Source organism: Peromyscus maniculatus, chromosome 22 (genome assembly GCF_049852395.1).
Source record: "Peromyscus maniculatus bairdii isolate BWxNUB_F1_BW_parent chromosome 22, HU_Pman_BW_mat_3.1, whole genome shotgun sequence".
Lineage (NCBI taxonomy): Eukaryota > Metazoa > Chordata > Mammalia > Rodentia > Cricetidae > Peromyscus > Peromyscus maniculatus.
Window position 1 is genome coordinate 10,111,525 of NC_134873.1, and position 20,023 is coordinate 10,131,547.

Consider the following 20,023-nt stretch of genomic DNA (forward strand, 5'->3'; position numbering starts at 1 on the left):
AACTATGGCTATTGTTATACATGGAGGATAGCTATGACGGCCTGCCCCAGCACCTCTCTGGAGGCTTGAGTGAGAACAGCCCCCATGGGCTCACCAATTAGGGGAGGATTAGGAGGTGTGGTCTTTTCAGAGGATTTGTATCATTGTTGGTTCATCTGTAGGTTTCAGAAGACTTGTGCTATTTCCAGTGAGCTTTCTGTTTCTTGTGTGAGTCAGGTGTAGCTCTCAACTGTTGCTCCAGCACCATGTCTGCCTGCCTGAACTATGGTGGTGATGGACTGTATGCATCCCATTGGAACCATAAGCCTCACTCCAAACAAACCCTTCCTTCTAGGAATTGACTTGGGCATGGCAATAGAAAGTAATAGAACCTTCATCTAATTACAGTATGAGTGACATGAACAAAGCCTGAAGGATATATTAGAAGTACTGAAGGGGTGTTACCCAGTGGATTATGCCAAAAACAGGTGAAGCAAATCTATAATGTTGGCTTAGATAGCATACAAAGAAGACCAGTTGATTTAATCAGGTACATTTAGGAAGCATGAGTTTTGAAAATGTATTTGATGCTGCTTGGCAGATGGAAAACCCCACTGACTTTTATTCCACAACAAACAATGACTCTAGGTCTTTGTCATTCATGACATGTCAGTGACATGCCTAATTTAGCAGTCTACTTTTACCTTTTGGTATGAGGGTTGAGGAGGTATGTGCTACTTATGTGAAAAACTCACACATTCGAAAACTTACCCAGCATCATCAGCATAACACAGAGATGATTAAACAAAATAGTTTCAGCAGGATTATTGTTCAAAGAAAAAAAGATGAGGGAATATACATCACACATGTGTGTCTAAACTATTCAAATAAATCATGAGAAAATTTTCAGTTCAGTGGTTTCATTGAGAATGACAACTTGGACCCATCAAAACATGTGATACTTGTCAGACTTAGACACATCTTTTTTTTTTCTTTTTTTTTCTAATTTATTTATTTTTAATTTATTTGCATTGGTGCTTTTGCCTGCATGTATGTCTATGTAAAGTTTCAGATCTTGGAGTTACAGATAGTTGTGAGCTGCCATGTGCTGAGAATTGAACCTGTGTCCTCTGGAAGAGCAGCCAGTGCTCTTAACCACTGAGCCAATCTCCAGCCCCCCAGACACATTTTCACATGTCACATGTTTCACTCATTGCTTCTTCCTCATTAACTAAGTATGCTTAAGCCAGTTATAAAAAGAGAATGTGAGTCAGCCACGCTCTTCCATCAGCAGCGCAGGCTGGCAGGCGGTGGGCGGGCAGGCGAGCGAGAGGGCGGGTGGGCGGGCGCAGTGGCGCAGTCCCCTGCGTGGCCCTCCCCACAAAGGACCGCAGAGCTGCGTGGCCCTGATGCTTGCCCTGGGGCGGGCCATGCCAATTTGTTGCACTTCTGGGGGTGGGGCTGGGTTCACAACACGCCCCCACGGTCGCACATACCAGGCAGACACTTCCGCCTAGCCAATCCCAGTCAAGATAGGCATTTCCGGGTCAGGGTGTCTCTCGTAACCAGGATACCTGGCGGACCTGGACACCTCCGCCTAGCAAGTTCTGTGTCAAGGCATATCGTGTAACCAGGATCCGTGACGTTACATGGCCACGTAAGCGCGCAACGTGACCATGTGATCTACGCACACGCGTGGAGTATTGACGTGACCTGGCCACGCCCCCAGCCGGTTTTAAAGCAGAGCGCCATATTCCTGGCTCTCTCTCTTCCTCTTCTCCACGCACGTGTCTCTCCCACAGGCCTGCGCACTCTCTATCCCTTTATCTCTAATCAACTCTTATAAGCGGATTCTGTCGTGTTTCGTGACACTTCCTTGCAGGGTAAGAACACAACGCAGCTAAATAACTAACAGCCCTCCCCACAAAGGACCGCGGAGCTGCGTGGCCCTGGTGCTTGCCCCGGGGAGGGCCGCACCAAATTGTTGCACTTCTGGGGGTGGGGGTTGGGGGAGGGCTTTTGTTTGTTTGTTTGTTTTGCCCTCGGGCTTTTGGCCGCTTTGCGGATTTTTTTTTCCTTTCTTTTTTTTTTCCTGACAAAATGTCGGTGGGGAGGGAGGAATCGAGCGGGGAACGTCGGTGGCACCGGGAGCTTTGCAGAAGGTGTTGTTTGGATCCTGCCCTTCCCCGGATGGCAGCTCCAGCTTGCCCGGGTGAATCCTCGCCACTGGCCGTGGGGACGGCTTGTGGAGCAGCTGCCAGTTGATTTTCTTTCTTGCTTTCTTTTTTAATTTGAGTGCTGTGTTCTAAGGCTTTCGGTGCACACGGGAGGACCCGCCACCGTAAATAAGCATATGGGCGACTAACAGGAAGTTTTCCCAGAGATAGCTTCACCAAGATGTCCAGTGATAGGCAAAGGTCGGATGATGAGAGCCCCAGTACCAGCAGTGGCAGTTCAGATGCGGACCAGCAAGACCCTGCTGCTCCAGAGCCTGAGGAACAGGAAGAAGGAAAACCTTCTGCCACCCAGCAGAAGAAAAACACCAACCTTTCTAGCAAAAGGACTGCTAAGCTATCCACTAGTGCTAAAAGAATTCAGAAGGAACTAGCTGAAATCACCCTTGATCCTCCTCCCAACTGCAGTGCTGGGCCTAAAGGAGATAACATTTATGAATGGAGGTCAACTATACTTGGTCCGCCAGGTTCTATATATGAAGGTGGTGTTTTATTTCTGGATATCACATTTTCTTCAGATTATCCATTTAAGCCACCAAAGGTTACCTTCCGCACCAGAATCTATCACTGCAACATCAACAGTCAGGAAGTCATCTGCCTCGATATTCTAAAAGACAACTGGAGTCCTGCTTTGACTGTTTCAAAAGTTTTGCTCTCTATTTGTTCCCTTTTGACAGACTGCAACCCTGCGGATCCTCTGGTTGGAAGCATAGCCACTCAGTATTTGACCAACAGAGCAGAACATGACAGGATAGCCAGACAGTGGACCAAGAGATACGCAACATAATTCTCATAATTTGTATGCAGTGTGAAGGAGCAGAAGGCCTCTTTCCACTGTGCTGCGGATCTTTATAGCCTTTACAATACGGAATTCTGTGTATATCTTATACTGATTCTACTCTCTGCCTTTATCCTTTGGAGACTGGGAGACTCCCCCAAAAGGTAAATGCTCTAAAGAGTAGAACTTCGTAGCTGTAGATTAGTTATGTTTAAAATGCCTACTTGCAGCTGGGCGGTGGTGGCGCACGCCTTTAATCCCAGCACTCAGGAGGCAGAGCCAGACAGATCTCTCTGAGTTCGAGGCCAGCCTGGGCTACCAAGTGAGCTCCAGGAAAGGTGCAAAGCTACACAGAGAAACCCTGTCTCAAACAAACAAACAAACAAAAAAAAAAAAGCCTACTTGCAAGTCTTGCTTCTTTGGGATATCAAAATGTATTTTGTGATGTACTAAGGATACTGGTCCTGAAGTCTACCAAATATTATAGTGCATTTTAGCCTAATTCATTATCTGTATGAAGTTATAAAAGTAGCTGTAGATGACTAGGAATTATGTCATTTGTATTAAGCCCAGATCTATTTCTGAGTATGTGGTTCATGCTGTTGTGAAAATGTTTTACCTTTTACCTTTGTCAGTTTGTTTTTTTTTCCCTTTGTCAGTTTGTAATGAGAGGATTTCCTTTTACCCTTTGTAGCTCAGAGAGCACTGATGTATCATCTCAAACACAATAAACATGCTCCTGAAGGCATAAAAAAAAAAGGGGGAATGCATAGGCCACATGGTCCAAGGATAGTTTTTCAGGACACATGCCACAAGAAAAATAGAAACACTGAAAATGAGTGAGAAGACCCTAAAGATATATTCCTGAACTGTTAGTTTTACAACAGGAGTACTAATGAATGTGTACAGACTATTTATTTACTAGAGTAGATAATTTCACATGATTCTAAAAATTATTTACCAATTTGGAGTGTGTAAGCTTGTGTGCATGCAGTTCTATGCTTGTTTGTGCAATACTAGTGTGTTTGTGTAGTGATAACGCCCGAGCTACCACCACCCATTCACCATGTCTGAGCAAGGGGCTGTGGATCAAAAAAACAGAGACAAAAGACAGCAGGTCATTTGCCTCAGCAGAATGCCAAATGCCATTTATTAAAAGAGGGAAGAAACCTTAAATACAGGCTTACAGCACAATGGGAGAACCCCAGAGGGCAGAAGTTCACTATTGATGTTTACAATCTTGCATCTAAGCTGTTAACGCTCTATATGCAGGATACACAAACAAGGAACTTCCCTTAAGCATTCAGAAAGGTGGATACCGGCAGGGAATTATCATAGGGAGGACATCTGGTCAAGGTCAGCAAGCAGGCAGTGGCTTTACTCAATATGGGAGGAGACCAGCGCCCTACAGGTCCCCCCTATTTACTAAAAAATGAGCTTCTGACTTAGATTATGTGGGATGTAAGCAGGTCACCTTACCTGTCATGGAGACACCTGCCCAGGCCACACAAGTGCTCTGTCTTAGGTTGGTGAGTGCCCCCCCAAGCATTACCAGTCTCTGAATACTCATTATGATACAGGCTCAACCATGTGAGCTGTAGAGTAAACTGTTGCCAAAGATCTCAAAGTGGCACTGGGCTTGCAATCTGTGTGACACAGAAAAGACCAACAGAAGACCTAACCCACCCATAGCCAGGAGGCTAAAGGCAATTGAACCATTCCCTTCCTTTGAGCTTTATGCAAATTGGAGTCCTCGTAAGATGATATCATAAAGGCAAATGGAACTTGAGTTTTAAATTTTACAACTTACAAAGCCAATTCAAATGTATATAACTGTTGAATTAAATTTATCATGCCCAATAGAATGGAAGATTAATTAACTGTGGTAGCTACTTTTGCTGCCAGGGTCTCCATTGTGCTAGTTGTAGTAACCAATTATGAAATTGCAATCCCAGAAACAGTAGCAGCAGTGGCCACCACAGCTATAATAGCAACAATGGCAACAGCGATGTCAGAGTCTCTTCTGGAGCATGTGAGCATCATCTGTATCTAACTGCCACAGTCCACTGGCGTGGACACAGCTCCAGGAACATCAACCGCCAAGGCCCATTTTTCTTGATCCCAGCCTTTCTTAAGCTGGCAGCTCTGCAAAAGAAAAACTGAGAACCATAAAGAAAAACAGACAACAAACAAGGAGCAGAACTAATGGTCTCATAATGGCTACATTCAGGCTCACAAATTTTAAGGTATCTTCAAAGGGGGCTAAATGAATTTTGGGAGGCCAATAGATGTTGCACAGAGCCATTCCTGAAAAGTAGGGTACTACACCAGCTTGAAGAGGGTTGCAAAATGTGAAAAGGCTTAGCTGGCATGCTACTGTTAATAAATGGAGGTCAGTGACCTTCAGGGTTATTCTTAAGCTCCAAGGTGTCTGAGTGACACATTATTAAACATACTTGAAAGAGCAGTTACCATACATTACCTTCTGGAGAATCCAACCGCATGGCTACAGTTCCTAGGCTTACATTAATGTTTGCCAAGGCTAGCCATATTGGCCTCTTAATCCCCATTGGCATCAGAAGGAGAGAGTTCTTCAAGAAGGCCCAATAGGTCTCTGCCATGTTGGGATTCAGCAGCAGCCACAGGGCACACTCAGCACTCAGGAACCCAAAGAGGAACCTCATTGTCCTGTGGAAAGACACAAACAGATCCCCGGGCCCACACCAACACTGGATCGGGTCCCCTCCAAGTGCCAGTAGAAAGATCTGTCCATCACACCAGAGGATGATTTGCAACAGGAACCCTCCAGTGCTTATCTGCAGCAGATACTCCAGTAGAGTCCACCAATTAAAATTTTAAAGTATATAAAACAAGGGAAAGTATAGAATATGGAGAGGAGAGATGAGTCCCTAGATCCCCCCTTTTTACTTTAGCAATATATGTTTTTAAGGTACAATGGCAATGTTCAAGGCCTGTCCTTGAGGATTACAAGGAATACCAGTCTTATTAAGGATAGAAAAATCTTGGCAGAATTTTGAAAATCCCGTACTGCTGTAGGCGGGACCATTATCAGTTTTTATGCATTTTGGCACTCCCATGTAAGCAAAAGCATGAAGACAATGATTCTTTACATCTTTAACCTTTTCCCCTGAATGGGCAGAAGCAAAAATTAGAGAGGAATATGTACCAATAGACACATGGACATATTGTAATTTTCCAAAGGAAGGCACATGTGTGAAGTCCATTTTCCACACATGATTAGGTAAAAGTCCTCAGGGATTAACTCCCAAATGAGGAACAGGTAAAAATTCAGCACAAATAGGACATGATTTAACTATCTGGATGGCTTGTTCCGGGTTATGCCCGTATGATGACGAAGAGATCCAGCATTAAGATGATAATGTTGATGCAACTGAGTAGCCTTATCAAAGGCAGAACAAACTAATGTGACAGCCATACGAGTAATGGCGTCAGAAATCTGATTACCTTCACTTAGAGGTACAGGCAATTGAATATGAGCTCTAATATGGCCCACATAAAGGTTATGTGAGCAGGACCATATAAGTCCTTGCACTTGCAAAAAATATTCATGAATGGGAGAAATGGATGGTATGTAGGCTGCTGTCTCCAAAGGCATAACTGCATGTGTCACATATTGGCTATCAGTATAAATGTTTAGAAGCTCATCAGAAAACATCTGTAAAGCAAGCAACAGTGCCTATACCCCCACCATCTGGGCAGAAGTGCCCTGAACTTTCATTCTCTTCACTATGTTACCAGAAACTACCACAGCAAAACCACGTGAAGTGCCATCAGTGAATACCACACGGGCCTGAGGAATAGGAGTCATCTGTACTATCTTGGGAAATATAATAGGATGCAATTTAAAAAATTTACACACATCATTGGAGGGGTAGTGAGTATCAAACTGACCCTGCATGGAGCATGTCAGTATGGCCCAATCATTATCATTAGCTATTTGACACTGGGTGTATGGGGTCACCACAATATCTGGCTCCTTATCAAAAGTTTGAACACTGATCTTGATTCCCTTAAATATAATCTGAGCAATAACCTGAGGATAAGGAGTAATGGTTTTCACTGGAGAAGCTGGGGAATGTACCCATAGAATAGGACCTGTTTGCCAAAACACTCCAGTAGGTGAATGGGAAAAACAAAATATCAAATACAATAAGGGAGAAGACGGATCTATATAATGCATGTGAGCCTGCTCCAGGGCCTCTTGCACACATTGTAGGGCTGTATGCCCTTCAGCTGTTAATTCACAGGGAGAGAAAGGGTCAGGGTCGCCCTTTAAGACATCATACAAAGGATGAAATTGACCTGTTGGAATCTTTAAAGTGGAATGAAGCCATTGAATATCTCCCAGAAAGGTTTGGAAATCATTAAGCGTGCATAGTTGATCCGTACGCAGAGTAATCTTTTTGGACATATGCCTGTGCATAACAATTCATGACCTAATAATGATAGGGAAAGGATACCTGTACCCTTTCTGGGGCTATTTGTAAATTAGCCAGGCTAAGAACCTCTTGTAATTTAGAAAAGGCATCAAAAACAAGTTGGTTTTTTTTTTTTTATCTTTAGCAACCATAAAATACCATCCATATAGTGAATTATATAAACATCTGGAAAAGCTTTTCAAACTAAAGCTATGGCCAAAGACACATGAATTTGACATATAGTAGGGCTATTGGCCATTCCTTGGGGCAAGACCACCCACTGATATCTCTGATAAGGTTCTTTGAAATTTTCAGATGGAACACTAAATGCAAATCGAGGACTGTTCTCGGGATGCAAAGGAATAGTGAGGAAACAATCCCTCAAGTCAACCACAATTAAGTGCCAATGCTTAAGAATTGCCACAGGGGCAGGCAAGCCAGGCTGTGTTGCTCCCACGAGCAGCATGGTTTTATTTACAGCTCTAAGATCTTATAATAGCCACCATTTTCCTGACTTCTTTAAGAGGTCAGTTGAGATCTTAGGATTCTTGTGAAATGATAGGTATATCCAGCACCAGAATCCAATAATCTTTCAATCTCAATCCCATATAATTTTATTTTTAATTTAGGCTGTTTATCATTGATAACTGTTTGTCAAAACACCTTTTCTCCTGTACTTCCAAAGCCTCCAGTTCTACATATAGATACCATTTTGCATTTAAAACATGAAAGCAATAATAATTGAGCAATACCACCATCAGCTTCTATTTCTATGGTCCTTTTTACATGTGCCAATTATAACAGCATTAAATACAATTTCTATAGGATATGAAGAGGTAATTTTAGGCAATACTCTTGAGTATTTTTATAAAATCTTAAAAAGAGGATCCTTTTTTATAGATCCAAGTAACACATTAGCACAAATAGCCAATATAAACAATGTGGACCAAACAATTTACCTGTATTTTATTTACTGGAAAAATAATTTTGTAACCTCTTTATCAGTAAGAGATTATATTTTATGGGTTTATTTTAGCAACAACATTATTTAATAAGCTAACAACCCAATCCATTTCAGGTGTTATATTTCTATAGAATTCTAAAAGCAACTTAAAGAGCAGAACCAAATTTTCAGTAATGATCAACAGCAAGAGCACACCTAATATATAGTTCAAAATTATGTATCCTGTTCCTTTAGTTTATCTACCATGAGAATCCAAACATTTATCCAAACATTTATTAAGACAATCAAAAGAACAGAACATCCTTTATTCAAACAGCATTGACAGCATTCTATGTCCTGACCGAAACCATTTTTCACCAGAACTTAGGCCCATTTAAACTTTTAGCGCCTGTCCCTTCCTGGCCTCTGGCTGCGGCTTAGGCTTTGATCCGCCCAGTGCTCATGTGCTCCATCCACACTCCATTGCAGCTGTGCCTCCCACCGGTGCATACCTGTCAAGCCTTTGTCTGCCACCACTGGGCGCGCGCCATACACACACAAACTCACGTTTAAACTTCCTACACCCATGAAGGGACTACCTAACAATGAGTTATTCCTACCATAAGGGAAAACAAAAACATTTCCCATGAAGGGATCCTAAATATTGAATTATTCCCACTCAGAGGAAAAAATGAAAAACATTTAAACCAAAATAAGCAAACAGACAGCAAAACTTCTAACCTCTGGGCTCCCTTGCTGTTCAGCCAGCAGCAATGAGGCCTACCTGCTGATTCTTTGTAATTCAGATGCTGCCACTCTGCACTGGCAGGGAGAAAGAGCTCAGAGTTTCAGCTGTCCTGAAAAATCTACAATTGGAAAAAGTCTTTTCTTCCTCCATTACCACTGGGAAGAGGCTTTTATCCTTCCTCTACAGGGCCCCAATCTTTAGGCCTAGTTTCAAAATTTTTCCCCTTTTTACCTGGAAAATTCTTTTTTCTTGATTAAATTTTTTTCTCCCATTTCTAACAGGAATTTCCTTTCCTCTTCTCTATTTGGAAGATTTCCTTTTTTATTTAAAATCTTTAGCTGTCTTGCCCTTTCTTAATTATTCTAGGCTGGCATCCATGTGTCTGCATTACCTCTGCCCAGGTCCTTCTGGCTTTCAAAGTCTCCATTGTTATTCTGATGGGTTTGCCTTGATAATTCACTTGGCCTTTTTCCTTTGCTGCTCTTAATATTCTTTCTTTATTCTGTGCATTTAGTTGTTTAATTATTATGTGGCAAGGGGACTTTTTGGGGGTTCTAGTCTCTTTGGTGTTCTATAGGCTTCTTGTATCTTCATAGGCATTTCCTTCTTTAGGTTGGGATAGTTTTCTTCTATGATCTTGTTGAATATATTTTCTGTGAGTTTGAGTTGGTATTCTTCTCCTTCTTCTATCCCTATTATTCATAGGTTTGGTCTTTTCATGGTGTCCCACATTTCTTGGACATTTTGGATCATGACATTGTTGGCTTTAATGTTTTCATTGACTGATGAATCTATTTCTTCTACCATATCTCCAATGCCGGAGATCCTCTCTTCCATCTCTTGCATTCTGTTGGTTATACTTGCATCTGAAGTTCCCGTTTGTTGTGGGCGCCATGGGCCCTGGCCCCGACTGTGAGTGGCTGCCGCCTTGCTTGCTGACCTTTACCAGATGTCCTCCTATTCAGATTCCCTGCCGGTCTCCTTCTCACCTAAGGATCACTGGAGAGCTCACTGGAGGTTCTTTGTTCCTGTATCCTGTATTTTGGTGTAAACAACTTAGATGCAAGAATGTAGAACATTGGGTCTAGAATGTAGACCATTGGTAGCGAACTTCTGCCCTCCGGGGATCCTCCATTTGTGTTGTAAGCCTGTATTTAAGGTTTCTTCCCTCTTTCAATAAATGGCATTTGGCATTCAGTCATGGCGAATGACTCGCTGTCTCTTGTCTCTATTTTTAATCCACAGCCCTTCGCTCGGACATGGTGAACGGGTATCGGTAATGCGGGCGTTACCACTACAGTTCGTTTACTCAGATTTTCTATTTCCAGCATTCCCTCTGTTAGTGTCTTCTTATTTTTTCTATTTCCCTTTTTAGGTCTTGGACTGTTTCCATCATCTGTTTCATTATTTTTTCATGATTTTCTTTCAGGGCTTTATTGTTTTCTTCCAGGGCTTTATTGTTTTCTTCTACTTTATTTGTCCTTTCCTCTAGTTTTTTATAGCATTCTTCCCATTTTTTGTTTGTCTTTTCCTCTATATAAGCCTCTATTTTCTTCATGATGTTATTCATAAGGCTGTTTTCTTCTGATTCTTCCAATTTTTGATGTTCAGTTCTAGATGTTGGCGGAGGGCTAGGTTCTATTGATGCTGTATTGCTCTTCATTTTGTTGTATGTACTTCTGCCTTGACGTCTGCCCATCTCCTTGTGGTTCATTCTTGGTCTTATCAGTGCACTTGGTGCAGACAGAGCTGACAGATTCAGGAAGTCTCTCTCTCTCTCTTGTCCAGATGGGAGCTCTCTTGTCCATTTGGGAAGTCTGTGGCAGGATGGGAGCTCTTGTCCAGATGGGAAGTCTGGGGCAGGATGGGCACTGGGAGCTGGTCTCCAAGTCTCAGGAAGTGGCTGGGGTCTCAGGCAATGATGGGCGTGGGGGCAGGGCTTGGAGATTGCAGAGTCTGCAGGGAGTCTTGGAGAAGGGGAGCCTTCCCAGTAGGGGTAGATGGGAACTTGCTTGGTGGCCAGAACCTGGAGCCAAGTTGGCCAGGTCGTCCCCAGAGTGGCTGGTGCTGAGGGATGGGATCTAGGCTGAGCCCAGGCACTCACCTCTTGTCCCTACAGGAAGTCCGGGGTACAAATTCCTTAATATTGGCAACTAAGTTTATATAATGTTCCTTGTATGTATATTTTCAGGGCTCGATCTTTGGTATTGGATAACTAATTGGATTGGTCTTTCATGTGGGAGATGATTTCTTAATTGTCTTTTGGAATGAAAATTTTAGAAATGGAAACTTCATTGTTTTTGAGGGGTTGAGGTATCCTTGTCCTTCCCAGTCCACCTTGGCCTGCCTATTGTTGCTTTCCTTGTTCATCTCATGATTAGGCAGCCATTTTAGTTAGACAACTATGGGTATAGCTTTGAAATTACTAGAAGATATCATATCACAGCAACTCCCTCAGTCTTACAATCTTTCTACACAACATTTGATAATATTTTTCCTGAGCATCAGATTTGGGAATGGTTTGGTAGATGTATCCAATTGTACAGGTTTCTAAATTCTGCATTTTGATTGGTTTTGTTTAATAGACTCCATCTGCAGCAGAGTGAAATCTCCTTGATAGGGAATACATTTATCTATGTGTATAAGGAATTTTTAAAAGAATATAGTTAAGGACTGTGCTGCTTTAATACAGTGTTGGTTGTATGTACTTCTTCAAGACTAAAGACTTCACAAACCCTGGTAGTTAGCTAGTTACTAGTAGACATCCTGGGTAAACTGGGAGGGAGGCATAAAAGGAAGGGATGGGGGATGGGGACATGAGAAATCAAGATGGCTGAGTTGGAGGAGAGACTGAGAGGGAGAGCATTCAAAGAGATACCTTGATAGAGGGAGCCATTACAGGGTTAGGAAGAAACCTGGTGCTAAGGAAATTCCCAGGAATTCATAAGGATGTCCCATCTAAGACTCCTAGCAATAGCAAAGAGAATCCCTGAGTTGTCCTTCCCCTGTAATCAGATTACTGGCTACCCTAATTGTCATCATAGAACCTACATCCAGTAACTGATAGAAACAGATGTTGAGATCCAGTGCCAAGCACTGGGATGAGCTCCTGTGGTTCAGTTGAAAAAAGGGAAGAGAGATCATATGACCAAGAGGGGTCATGATGAGGAAAACCACAGAGACAGCTGATTCAAGCTTGTAGGAGCTCATGGACTCTGGGCAGTCAGCTGGGGAACCTGCATGGGACCAAACTAGGCCCTCTGAATTGTGGGTGACAGTTATGTGTCTTGATCCATTTGTGGGGCCCCTGACAGTGGAACTAGAACTTATCCAGGGTATATGAACTGACTTTTTGCAGCCCATTCCCTAGGGTAGGATAAGTTGCTCAGCTTTGATGCAGAGGGGAGGAGCTTGGCCCAGCCTCAACTTCATATGCCAGACTTTGTTAACTCCCCAAAGGAGGCCTGACACCCTCTGAGGAGTAGATGGGGTATGAGGGGGGAGAGGTGAGGGGCATGAAGAATGGGGGGGATGGGGAACTGGGGTCGGCATGTAAAATGAAAAATAAATAAATAAGGACACCAAGTAAATTGGATCAAAAAAGATGGTCTGACCCTGATATAATAATGTAAACACTAAACATACAGCACAAAGAAAGAATATTAAAAGCTGCAAGGGAAAAAGTACAAGTAACATCTAAGGGCAGCTGTATTACACCTGACTTTTGAATGAGTACTCTAAAAGCCAGAAAAGCATGGACAGATGTCTTGCTGACTCTAAAAGACCACAGATGCCAGGCCAGACTCCTAAACCTGGCAAAATTTCAATCACTATAAATTGAGGAAACAAGCTATCCTATGACAAAGTCCAATTTAAATGGTATCTACCTGGGTGGAACTCCATTGTTCTGGCGCAGTCCCCATCTACCAGCAAGCAGGCAAGAGAGCTGCCTCCAGGCTGTATCACCACCCCTGCCACCCACTAGACCCTGATCCTCCAAAACCTTCTCTGCTTCTCAACCCCATATATCTTAACATCCTTCCCATGCCCAGACCTCCCCTGTAACCCTAGGAGACTACATAGGCACAGGCAAAAATGACACCAGTTGGAAGAACAGGTGAGTGACTGGTCTCCCAACTCAATTGCCCCAACATACAGATCCTAAACCCCAAGGCACATCCCATGTTCTTCTCTCTCCCATCTCAGCACCAGAAAAGCATCTTGGCCCTGCCCCCAAGACTGGTGGAACTCCACTGTTCTGTTGCAAACCCCACCAGCCAGCAAGCAGGTGGGAGACCTGCCTCCAGGCTGCACCACCACCACCACCTCCAAGACCAACTCTGCTACTCAACCCCAGACACCTGAACATTCTCTCTGTGACCAGCCCTTCCCCACAACCTCAGCAGACTACATAGCATGACCCATACAGTTGGAAGAACAGATGAATAAATGCCAGTGTAAGAATATATACAACAACCAAAAGAGCAAGATCATACCACCAGAAGAACCCAGTGATCCTCCAACAGCAAGACCTGAACATTCCAATACAGTGGAAACACAAGAAAATGACCTTAAAAATAATGTTATAAAGATGATAGAGGTCCTTAAGGAGGAAATGAAAAATTCTCTTAAAGAAATTGAAAAAAAGTAAAACAAAATTGGAAGAAATCAACAAATCCCTTAAAGAAAGCAAAGAAGGAGAAACAGGGAAATTAAAACAGTTTAAGACTTGAAAATTGAAATAGAAAAAAAGTAAAGAAAACACAAACTCAGGGATTCTGGAAATGCTAAATATGGGGAAGCAAACAGGAACTACAGATGCAAACATTACCAACATAATAAAAGAGATGGAAGAAAGACTCTCAGGTGTTGAAGATACGGTGGAGGAAATAGATTCATCAGTCAAAGAAAATGTTAAATCCAAAAAATTGCTAACACAAAACATCCAGGAAATCTGACACACCACAAAAAGATTAAACTTAAAAATAATAGGGATAGAAGAAGAATCCCAGCTCATAGGCACAGGAAACATATTCAACAAAATCATAGAAGAAAACTTTCCCAACCTATAATGGTACAAGACTATTACAGAAAAGTGAAATAGGCTGGACCAAGGAAAAGTCCCCTAGCCATATAGTAATCAAAACGCTAAACATACAGAATAAAGACAGAATGTTAAGAGTTGTGAGGGAAAAAAACCAAGTAACATATAAAGGTAGATTTATCAAAATTACACCTGACTTTCAGTGGAGACTCTAGAAGGCAGAAGGTCCTAAACAGAAGTTTTGGAGACACTGAGAAACCATAGATGCCAGCCCAGGCTGCTATACTCAGCAAAGCTATGACTCACCATACATGGAGAAAACAAGATATCCCATGAAAAAACAAGATTTAAACATTACCTATTCACAAATCCAGTACTACCGAAGATATCATGAAGAAAAAACCAACCCAAGGAAGTTAGCTGCACACACCAAAACACAGGCAATAACCTAACACCAGCAAATCCCAAAGAAAGGAAACATACACCACCACCACCAAAACAAAAATTACAGGAATTAACAACCACTGGTCATTACTATCTCTTACTATCAATGGACTGAATTCATGAATAAAGGGACACTGGCTAAGAGAATGGATATGAAAAGTAGATCCATCATTTTGGTGCATACAAAGGATACATATTAACTTCAAAGACAGATATTTCTTCAGAGTAAAGTATTGGGAAATGATATCCCAATCAAATGTACCTAAGACTCAAACCTGGTATAGCTATCCTAATATGTAACAAAATAGACTTCAAGCTAAAATTAATCAAAAGAGATGGAGGGTTTTTCATACTCATAGAAGGAAAATCCATCAAGAGGAAGTCTCAGTTCTGAACATCTATGACCCAAATACAAGGGCACTCACATTTATAAAAGAAACATTACTAAAGCTCAAATCCCATATCAAACCCCACATATTAATAGTGGGAGACTTCAACACCCCACTCTCACCAGTGGACAAGTCTGCCAGACAGAAACTTAACAGAGAAAAAAGGGAACTACCAGATGGTGTGACTCAAATGGACTTAACAGACATCTACAAAACATTTCCTCTAAATACAAAAGAGTATACCTTCTTCTCAGCACCTTATGGAACCTTATCTAAAACTGATCACATACTTGGTCATAAAGCAAATCTCAACAGGTACAAAAATATTCTAATGACCCCCTATACCTTATCCATCACCATGGGTTAGAGTTCAGAAACAACACAAGCTACAAAATCCTACAAACTAATGGAAACTGAGCAACTCTCTACTGAATGACCACTGGGTCAAGGAAAAAACAAAGCAATTAAAGACAACCTAGATACAGATTGGAAAGGAAAAATCTAAATCCTCTATTTGCCCATGATATGAATGTATACAAGAAGTGACCACAAAAGTTCAATCAGGGAACCCTTACAGCAGAGAAAACATTAATGTGGCAGGATACAAGATTAACTCCAAAAATTAGCAGCACTTCCATATACAAATGATAAGGAGGCTGAGAAGGAAATCAGAGAAACAACACCCTTTACAATAGCCACAAATAACATAAAATATCTTGGGGTAACTCTAGCCAAACAAGTGAAAGAACTGTTCGACAGGAACTTACCTTCTCCACATTTACTCAAAATAGTACCTGAAGTTCTAGCTACAACAATAGGAAAACTAAAGGAGATCAAGGGGATACAAATTGAAATGGAAATTTCAATGATTCATTATTCACAGATGATGATAGTATACATAAGTGACCACAAAAATTATATCAGGGAATGCAAACTGCTGATAAACACCTTCAAATAATGGCTGGCTACAAGAGTAACTTTAAAAAATCCTCCTATATACAAATGGGATGTGAAAGAAATCAGGAAAACAACATCCTTCACAAGAACCACAAATTACATGAAATAAGTTGGTGTAATTTTAGGCAAGTGAAATATCTGCATGACAAGAACTATAAGTCTTTGAAGAAAGAAATTGAAGACCATATCAGATGATGGAAAGATAACCCATGCTCATGTATTCACAGGATTAACAGTATAAATGGCCATCTTGCCCAATCCCCATAGAAATTCTAACACAATTGTTTATAAATTTTGAAAGAAAAATACTCAACTTCATGTGGAAAAACAAAAAATACAGAATAGCAAAATCCCATCCTGTATAGGAAAAGAACTTCTGGAGATATCAACATCCCTGATTTCAAGCTCTACTACAAAGTTATAGATATAAAAACCTCATGGTATTCACATAAAAACAGACAAATTGATCAGTGGAATCAAACTCGAGACAGTCATAAAGCCACACACCTATGTGTTCTTGGTTGTTTTTTTACTCATTGGCTTTTTGGGAGGATGCACTACCCAACTCCCAATGAAATATATATGGGGCCTTAGTATTTCTTATAAATGCCTAGCCTTAGTTTGGCTTGTTTCTACCCAGCTTTTCTTGACTTCAATTATCCCATCTACCTTTTGCCTCTGGGCTTTTTCCTTTTCTTATTTCTGTATATCTTACTCTCACTCTTACTCTGTGGCTGGCACCTAGTAGCCTCCTCTCTTTGTTCTTGCTCCTTCTTCAATCATTTCTTCCCATATTTCTCCTATTTATTCTTTCTGCTTGCCAGCTCTGTCTATCCTTTCTCCTGCCTTGATATTGTCCACTCGGCTCTTTATTAGACCAATCAGGTGTTTTAGACAGGCCAAGAGTAACACAGCTTCTCAGAGTTAAGCAGATTCAACATAAAAGAACCTAACACAACTTTGCATCATTCAAACAAATGATTCACACCATAAACAAATATAACACATCTTAAAACAATACCTTTTGTCTATGATGACTTATCAATTATGACTAAACTTATGACTCTAGAAGTGTAAGAGAAAAAGTTAAACATAATATGATCTGTTTTAGAACAATATGAATCTAACCCTGCTTTCGAAATTCTGTATAAATAAAGAAGCATTCTGACTGCTGGCTAGTCAGGGTGAAAGATTCTCTCTACCATCATGACTCACTCATCCTTCCCTGGCCAACTCCTTACCTCCTCTCTGGAACCTGGACACTACCAAAGCTGGCCCCAGGCAGCCTAGAACAATGATACATGGTTGCTGCACTATATCCATGAGCAAAGCATAGTACATGCACCATGAACGCTGTCTTAGCGCCATGAATGCACTGAATACATACAGTATGCACGCTGACACACTAGTTTAAGTTTCGCAAGGTCACTTACAATGAATTCTAGGTTATTGGCATGAGATGCCCACAGTACAATGCAGCATAAATTCTGGATTACTGTATTGAGTCTCACACAATGCATTTACAATGGGTGCTGGGTCACAGATGTAAACCTACCACAGTACAAAACAATGAATCTTGAGATCCAGATGTAAGCCTCCACAGTACATGCACCATGGGGGACAGATTGAAGCCATGGGACCCCACAGTACATGCAACATGCATTCTGGGTTGTAGGCATAGCCCTCCTAGAAAAAAAGAATCATGTTTTCTGGGATACTTCTGTTAGCCTCATACAGTACATGCTTTACGAATGTTTGGATACAGGCGTGAGCCTCTGACAGTACATGTACCATAGGTGCTGACATGCTGGTGTCAATCTCACATAGTACATGAGCCATGATTGCTGCATTAAGGTTGGATTCTTCCACAGTATATGATCCATAAGTTTTGGGTGACAGCCATGGGGTCAACACAGTGCATGCAAGAAAAATGTGGGGTTATAGGCATGAGTATTCTACAGACATGCACCATGAGTGTTGGGTTACTGGTGCAACTATTCCACATTTCATAAACCAGTCATGCTTGAGTAGAACAGCATTTACAATGATTGTTGAGTTATTAGCCTAAGCCCCCAACAGTACAAGCACCATGTTTGCTGGTTAGTAGGCATGACCCTGCCAAAGTTCGTGCACATGTATCAGCCACCAATAGTTCTTGCATCATGCATGAGTGCTGCATTACATCCATGACTAAGCCACAGTACATCCTCCATAAATACTGGCTTACAGTCATCAACCCAACACAGCACATACAGCACCAGTGCTAACCTAGTGGTCTGAGTCTCACACTAGGAATTCTATGGTATTGGACTGAGGCACCCAGAGTACCTGCCCCATGAGCTTTGGATTACTGAGTTCAGTCTGACACAGAACTTCCACAAAGATAATTGGGGGAATTATATTGAATACTAATTAATGAAGAAAGATCCAGGCATAACCATTCCATGAGCAGGTGATGCTAGGCTACATTAAAAAGCTGCCTAGCTATATATGAGCCTGTGAGTGAGGGAGACAGTAAACAGCTTGTTTTCTGCTTCACATTTTTGCTTAACTTCCTGGCCTTATCTTGTTCAATGATGGACTGCAACATGGAGTAGTATGTAGTAGTATTTAAATCTTTTCCAACAGCAATCTCTCAAGTCTCCAGAAGAAAGATGGGGCCCCACAATGATGACTCTACTCAGTCCAGAATGACACCATGGTCATTACTCAATGATCAATCCAAGACTGAAAACTCTCCAAAATAGTCCCATAATAAGATGGTCCATTATAATACACTTCTAGCCAGAATCTCATACAACCCAGTACTCTGAGACTGGCTGCAGAATGTACAGTTAGTCCAACTGAGACCTAACTATCTGAGCTTTCATACAGGACCTCACAGAGATACCATCACCCCCTGAAGAGCAGGAAGCAATTCTAAGAAAACAATGCCTCTTTTCTCAAAAGTTTCATGTTTCTTAGGGTTATGGATAATGGTTATAGGGTTGGGGGTGGAAGAAAATATTGGACTTGGGACTCTCCTTAAGAAAAGAAAAAGGGGAACGGATAGGTATGGGATATTAAGGTAGATTATTGTATATAATAGTAAACTAATTTAGATTTTTTTTTTTTGGTTTTTCAAGACAGGGTTTCTCTGTGTAGCTTTGCGCCTTTCCTGGAATTCACTTGGTAGCCCAGTCTGGCCTCGAACTCAGAGAGATCTGTCTGGCTCTGCCTCCTGAGTGCTGGGATTAAAGGCGTGCACCACCACTGCCCAGCTAATAGTAAACTAATTTAGTAAAGTATCAGATTTAGATGAATTGCATTGTTATGGATTCTTGTATATTGATACAAATATAAGTTATGTTTATATTCTTATTAAAGATAAATTATATATTGATACAAATGCAGAGCTATAATTCTTGTAATGTACATATATTTCTACTTTTATTTGAAATGTTTGTATATTGATACAAATGTAAAATTTTATTTGTCATACTGTATGTATGTTCTACCTCTGTTTTGGATATTTTGTATATTGATATGTATTTAGAATTTTTGTCATATTGCACTATACATTTCTACCTGTGCATTAGCTATTTTGTGTATTGCCACAATTTTGAGGTCATTGTCCTTTTACTGTACTTTTGCTTACAGACTGTTTACCTTGTTTACATGAAGCCTTAGTCCTTAGGTTATTGAGGTAGATAGGACTTACAGATTTATAGTCACCTATGCTTGCCATCTCTATAGTTATTTTAGTTATTTTGTCCAGATTTACAGATATATAGGTCAGATGGACATGTAATCTTCAAACACTTCATAGACCTAGAGAATATGGCATTTAAATAACCTAGAATTCTGTTGACATGATTACATCTTAGAGCACTGATTTGATCCCAAGAGAATGTTGGGTTTCTAAGACATTTCCATTTGGAAGATTGTCTTCTTCTTGGCACAAAATGGCCTCCTGGGCACAGAACTGCCCTTGTGTTGACTACTTACAGTAGGAATACTGTCCTTTCAGAATGAGTGGGCCACAAAGATAAGCAACTACTGAGCTCT

General features: G+C 41.3%; 1 pseudogene; it reads left to right on the plus strand.

The window, feature by feature from the left end:
* Nucleotides 1-2,290: 2,290 nt before the first annotated feature.
* On the plus strand, nucleotides 2,291-3,189 carry LOC102904735 (ubiquitin-conjugating enzyme E2 E3 pseudogene; annotated as a pseudogene).
* The last annotated feature ends 16,834 nt before the right edge of the window (nucleotides 3,190-20,023 follow it).